The sequence below is a fragment of the Solanum stenotomum genome, chromosome 1, assembly GCF_019186545.1.
Source record: "Solanum stenotomum isolate F172 chromosome 1, ASM1918654v1, whole genome shotgun sequence".
Classification (NCBI taxonomy): Eukaryota; Viridiplantae; Streptophyta; class Magnoliopsida; order Solanales; family Solanaceae; genus Solanum; species Solanum stenotomum.
The window spans coordinates 13,935,029-13,942,706 of record NC_064282.1 but is presented as its reverse complement, the minus strand read 5'-3'; positions in this window follow the sequence as shown (position 1 = coordinate 13,942,706).

Here is a 7,678-nt window from a genome sequence, read left to right as displayed (position 1 = left end):
AATATTCTCTATTAGGACTTCTCTTGGGATAAGTACAAATATCTCACTATACTAAAAATGATTTTTAACGACAATTAATTAACAGTAACAGTTTATTATTGCTAAATAAGTTATTTTTAGAGGTAATTACTGGTGAGAATTACATTTCAACACTCTTTGTCAATGTCATTAAAGTCTATAGCGACATTGGATCCAATTATCTAATGCCGATAAAAACTTTAATATTCTTTATTAATAAACATATTTAATACTACCAAAAATTATTTTTATTATAGTATATGTCCATATATACAATGTTACGCTTCAATTCGATATATATAAATTTGAAATGGAATCGAAGGGAATGTTATTAAATAGCATCGTTAATAATTGTTACCGGTAGATGCAACTAAGTGAGTTGACAACAATATTAAACTGCAATTTGTTTATTTTAATGGCGTTAGCATGTGGTTTCATATCAACCTCGTACAATTAACAGCATTAAAACAATGTGTCGATTACATGTATATTTTACACGATTACTCTCTTCGTTTCATTTAGTTGTTTAGATCGTGTTTTGCACCCACCTAAAGTTAAAGCAATTGCTAAATATTTATTTTACTAATTTACTTTTATTGATTACTATTATTTGTAAACCTAAATTCTACTATAAATTAAAATATATATTATCAATAATAGGATAAAATTTGAAGAAAATTATTGGTTCTCTCTTTGATTTGTTAAAGTAAAAGGGAACAAAGGGGGGTATTTTCTTATAATCAATTTAATACTTGATCTTATCTCAATTATCACTTAAATTTCTTTTTTCTTTTTGAAATCTTCATATTCATGTAGGGTTGTAGATATATTTCTGTTTGCTAGTTTGGGCTATGGGTGCAAACTAGCAACCATATATGTGTTAATGATGAAATTTTCTCCAAAATAAACCAACCCAAACACATATAATTTAACAATCCATTTGACACTCTGAATTTGGGCTATGCTTCGCTATGTAAATATACACTATTCAAATAGTTAATATTAATTATACATATCTATTTTCTATATATTTATGATTATTAATAGGGGAACTTTCACATATAGCCACTCAAAAATAGCCTAATTACTCTTCATAGCTATAGTTTGATAATTACAATTCGTAGCTACATGTTATATGGAGGAGAGAGGAGAGAGGTGAGAGAGAGGGGGAAAAGAGTAGGAGAAAGGTGAATTGTATATGTATATAGGTTAGATAATTGTATATTATACATATGTATTTGTCTATTCTGGCGAATTATACATATACAAATGTGGCTAATTATACAAACTCGAAATCAGCCCGCGTAATTAATGTATAATGTTAGTTGTGAGTGGTAATTATAGCAAACTATAGCTATGATGAGTAACTAAGTAGTATAAGTTTATTTAACCGCGTAATTTTCCCATATTAATATCAATTTTGGTGGGCTAAGGCGGCTTGTTTTGGAGCCTGGAGGCAGTAACTTTTGGGTCTTTCCTCTAGGATGTTGAGAGCTAGTTTTTGGGGCGAAGGAGAAGAAACAAGAATTAAAGAAAATATCCACTCCTCCAAATCGTAAAGGACCAAAAAAGAAAGAGAATATGACGGAACCTTCGTTGTCTGAATATTCAGATTTCGATTCAGATTTTGTAAGTCATAAAATTATAAAGAATTTTTTTTTTGTATGAATCAGTGTTTACTGTTAGTATGAAATCGATATAAATATTAACAAAAAATTGGTATGCATTAAGTATACTATTTATACAACAAACACAATGACAAGGTACAATTGTTTTGAATTAGTATTCTTCTAGTAGAATCTGGTGGTATGAACTAGTGTTTACTTTTGGCATGAAATTGGTATAAATATTGGCAAAAAAACTTGTATGCATTTCGTATATTATTTATATGACAAAACACAATTATAAGTTACAATTGTTTTAAAATTGGTACTCGTTTTGTAAGAATCTGGTATGAATCAGTGTTTACTTTTGGTATGAAATTGATGTATAATTATGTAGAATAATAGTATGAAATTGGTATACGATTATTAAACAATCCCATCTACCACTATACTTTATTAATGTTGAGAAGAAATCTTCCATCACAGTATAAAACGATAATGAATACGAAACAAAAAAATCATGAGAGAAAACAATGACGATCATTGTTTTTAGCGTTGATAGAGAAAGAGATGAATATTGATAAAAAAAATGAAATTTGTTTTGATAAACTATAAACAGATGAGAGAAAATGTATGTTTTGAGCTAAACAAAGAAAACAAATATTCTTTTTGTTATGGCTCTTCTGATTTTATGCCTATTATTAATTATCATTACTAATTTGTTAAATAGCCCGTAATTGTTTAATGTTAAAACTTGAAATAAAAAGAATAATGTCATAACTAATAATAATTAGTTTTACATATGTCAATTATAAAATTTTCTCTTTATTTATTTCACTCCTTAATTATTTTTGTGTACGATTTTGAAACTTGAGGCTTTATTAATAAATATTTTGGACTTGAATTTTGGTGGATGAGTAAATACTAATTGGGCTTGAATTTGTGAGTCAACAGGCCAGAACCAAACCCAATTCAACCTGGCTGGAAGAAACGTAATGGATAAAAGCAAGTTAAGAAAATTTCTTAAAACATCACAACAAAAGCTTACTCTAATATATGAGTACTTATTAAACAATTTAAATTAAAATCGAATTTTATCATCTAAATAAGTACGTATATTTTTAACTGATTATATACAAAGCGAAAGTTCCATGAGAACAAAACTGAGGGAACAAAAATAACAGAAAATTTATAATATTTTACACTTATATTGAGAAAATACTACAAAATCTTTATACTAATTGAGCCAATCCAAATGACCTCTACATTAGAAGACAAAATTTTGGAGGAGGAGTTGTATTTTTTGTTAAAAATAAGAGAAAAGATTTTTATACTAAGGGCCGTTTGACCATGCGATATGGTATCATGATATGGAATCATGAGATGAAATTGAATGTTTGTTTGGAAATGCGATATAGAATTTTTGTGTTGTATATTTTCTCATAAACATAAAAATCTCATAAGTTGTAAAACTATTAAAATAGCCCCAATTGTTTATTCAATCTTATCAAATAAACAAAAAATTATAAAATTGCATAATAAATTATTACAAAGTTATTGTTCTCCACTTAAGTAATTGTTTCATCTAACTTTAATTTAATAAAAAAAAATTGAGCATAAATTGTAGTGTACTAGTCTTTAATATAATTCTCCCACATAGTACGGACAATTGAACTTGCATTTCTCGATCATGTGACCGAGAAGACGAACCAACATTGTTACTTGAACCATTTGTTGGTCAATATCCTCCGCAACTATATCTTCATGTTCATAGGCCATAAATATTTCATCACTACTTTGGTATTCTCGCAAATAATTATGTAACACTGCACAAACTATGACAATTTTCACTTGTGTATCAATATCATAATGGTTCATGCCTTGTTTCAGTATTCTAAATCTATTTTCCAAACTCCAAAAGTCCGTTCAATCACATTGCCCAGAGATGAATGCCTATAACTAAATAGTTCTTTGGCATTTTGAGGCTCTCTTTCACTTCCTCGGTAATCTTGCAAATGATAGCGTAGTCCTTTCTATGGAGCTAAAAATCCTTTTGTGTTTCGGAAACCAGCATCAACAACATAATATTTATCTACCAAAAAATATTTTATAAAGAATTACTAAAAGCATATGTGACATAAATGAGACAGTTTGTGTAAATAAATAATATTTATTCTAAGGATGTAATTTAAAGTTTCCATGTGGTGGAAATGGAAATTGTGACGTTGGTTTAACAAGTGCATTCTCACCAATATATTTGAGTAAATGAAACACCTTTCACAGGCTCTTCAAGATTTTATTACTCCACAATCGTGAGGTGTGAGTTAAAGTGATTATATGTTGGTGAGAATAATAAATTTTAAAAAGTAATGATGTGATTATAAATTTTATTTACATATGAAACAAATGGTTAGTAGATATAAATGTGGGGTTATTTTAACAAAATATAAACTCGTGGATCAATTATTGTATTAAAATATCTCAAATCATGATATGGAATCACCATATAATTTCATATCATGGTTTTTGGAGAATATGGTATCACCTTTCATGATATGGAATCATGAGATGGAATCAGCGTAAAATCGCATGTCCAAACGCTAATTCCATCTCACGATACCATATCGTGATATGGTATCGCATGGCCAAACGCTTACTAAGAAAAATGACTTCAATATAAATCTTGTCATAATTTTTTTTTAAAAAAGAAGTTATAATTCTTATATACATTGTACTTCATATTTTAATACAAATATAGAGTCTACGAAAAAGTCAGTTGGTTCGGCCGAACCCCCTTCCGCTACAGTAGCTCTGCCCCTGCCTATCAAAACCTCCATATAAATTGTATCATGACTTTATTATAAATTTTAGAGATAAATGTCAAAAACACACCTAAACTATCCCATTTTTTTGAGTTTCATACCTAAACTATTGAGAGTGTGAATTTCATACCTAAACTATCATTTTTTAGTTTGAGAAACACACCCCAGTGGTGTGTGTAATGCGCTCTCTCTTTTATTTTGAAAAAACCTTGACACATGACATTCCACATGGATAAAATATTTCACCTTGATAAAACTTAAATAATAAATTATTAATATTAATTAAATATTAAATATTAAAGTATTACTATCCATAAAAAAAAATTATTTTTAATTTTTTTTTACCCACTCCACCACCTCCTCTATGTACCCCCAAAAAAAATTGATATTTTGTTATTTTATAAAAAATAAAAATTCTACCCCATTCTAACCCTCCGGTCCTTATTATTATTTTATTTTTTTTACATTTTTCTCATTTTGTGTTAGATATGTACGTACATATATTTTTAGATTTTTTTTACTAGTGTACGAATATAACATAAATAAATTAAAACTTAAAAAAAGTCTTGCGGTGACAAGTAAAAAATATTTTCGATATGTACATATTTAACACTAAATGAGAAAAAAATTGGAAGCGGAGGGTTATGTGGGGAGAGTAGAATTTTTTTTTTAAAAAAATAAAATAATATCCAAATTAGTATTTGAAAAGGGGAGAGGGAGAGGAGATGAAGTAAAAAAAAAAAAGTACTTTTATAAAAGAAATTTAAACAAAAAAAAATTGCCGGGGGTGAGGGGAGGGGGTGAGAAAAATATTTTACATTTTATTTTATAAAAGAAATATTATTTTTTTGGGTAATAATTTTTAAATTTTAAATTTTAACTAATACTAATAATTTATTTAATTTTTGTCAAAGTTAAATATTTTTGTCCATATGGAGTGTGATGTGATAATTTTTTAAAATAATAGAGAGAGTGCATACACACACCATGATGAGAGTGGTATAACAGATATAGGTGTGTTTCTCAAACTAAAAAATGATAGTTTAGGTATGTAACTCACACTCTCAATAGTTTAGGTATGAAACTCAAAAATATAGTATAGTTTAAGTGTGTTTTTGACACTTATCTCTAAATTTTAATGAATCGTCAAAACTTGCCTACATTTTTTAATTAATAAAAAATCTCAAATTTTCATCAATCAACATCATGATACAACAAGCTTTCTATGTCTACTTTACCAGCATTAAAAAATTCTGACGTCACGTTTTGTTAAACAAGTACCAAGTTATACCTAGCCAAAAAGACAAATTTTCTCTTCATTTCAATTTACGTAGATCTGTACACTAATTATTACGTATTCTTTATACTTATTCATTTTTCATTTTTGCAAATCAAAATAATTTTATTATTTTTCCAAATATTATTCCTAATTTTAAATAAGCACATAAAACAATACTCCATAATAGTTTAAGTCTCAATTTTAAAATATCATCAATAAAGTTTAATTTATAAAAACATTCTTAAGACTCGTATGTAGTCAATATAGGCCAAGTAATTCTTCTCTCTGTTCCAATTTATACAGTAACACAATTTGAGGTTAGAGTATCAAATAGAGTATTTTAATCTTGATTATAAATTTGAATATAAAAATATTATAAAATATAATGATTAATAATTTAAAATTTAATTTTTTAAAAATTATTAAATTTTGGAAAAAATTATGCATCATAGAAAACTATTAATTCAAAATAAATGTTATAACTACAGTTTCATTTATTTCAATTCGAAACAAACTTCATGCCATTCGCCTCTCTCCCCTCTCTCTGGAATCTCGCTCGTCACTCTCCTTTTTTCAGTCATCTCTCCCTCGTCTCTCTTACTTTATACAAACACAAATGTATAATTTGTGTTTACTAAAGCGAGAGAGAAATTTGATATACAAATACAAATATTTTAACTAGATTCAATTGTATAAGAATTCAAATTTTATGCTGACATACAAAACCATCATTGATACATATACATAGTAGTTAAATATATACAATTATCTAATCGATATACATATATAATTCACCCCTCTCCTCTCTCTCACGATCTCGCTAGCCACTCTAGCCTAACATAAAGAATATATATATATACAAATACAATTTTCATAGGCGCAAACGAATTAACGCCCGAATTATACAAATTGACGCGATTTATACATATCAGAAGCTCCATAGCACATAATATGGTTATGGATCGCAAATAGCAAAAATGTAGATATAGAGCGCTAATATGATTTTTATCTTTGTTATTACTAAATTTTACACTTAAATATTCAACATACTCTCTGTGTTCACTTTTAATTGTCATATTGCATTTTTCAAAAGTAAATTTGACTAATTTTTAAAATTAAATTAGAATATATTAATTCGATATTTTAAGCAAAAAAATTTAGTTATTTAAAAACTACGAAAAGTACTATAAATTTCAATCTTTTTGCATATCCATATGATGAAAAAATACATTGTAAATTGTTAGCCAAAGTTATTATCATTTGACTCTAAAAATGAAACTTTGACAATTAAAAGTGAACAGAAATAGTACTCCCTCCGTTCATTTTTACTTGTCATTTTTTTCTAAAATAAATTTTCATTTACCTAATCAGTTTTGACATATCAAAAAAATACAATAATATTTTTTCATGTTTACCCTTAACTTTAAATACTCTTTCTTCAAATTATTTTCTAAGATACTAAATATCATGTAATAAGAATAATTTAATAAAATATTTATATTATTAATAATTTTTTAATAAATGTTATAAGTAAAAATGAACGTAGAGAATACTCCCTTCGTCCCTTTTTAGTTGTCCACTTTAGAAATGGCACACAGATTAAGACAACAATGATTAGCACAGTGAAGTTACAATTTTACCCTTATGACAACTTTTCACTTCAAAATTACAACCACTTATTTGAATTCAAGTGAAATAAATTGGAGGGAAACAACATACACTTTTACAATTTTCAAGAAGTGTAAATAAGGGTATAATAGGAAAAAATTTGTTGTCCTTTCTTGATTTGTCAAAATGAACAACTAAATAGAGACAACTAAAAAAGGAGATATGAACAAATAAATAGGGACGGAGGGAGTACTGAATATGTGGGGGTAAATTGAAAGGGATATAATAGGATAGGGAAAATGCATAAAATATTAGTAGAAGGGTAAAGAAAAGAAAAGAGGCAGAGT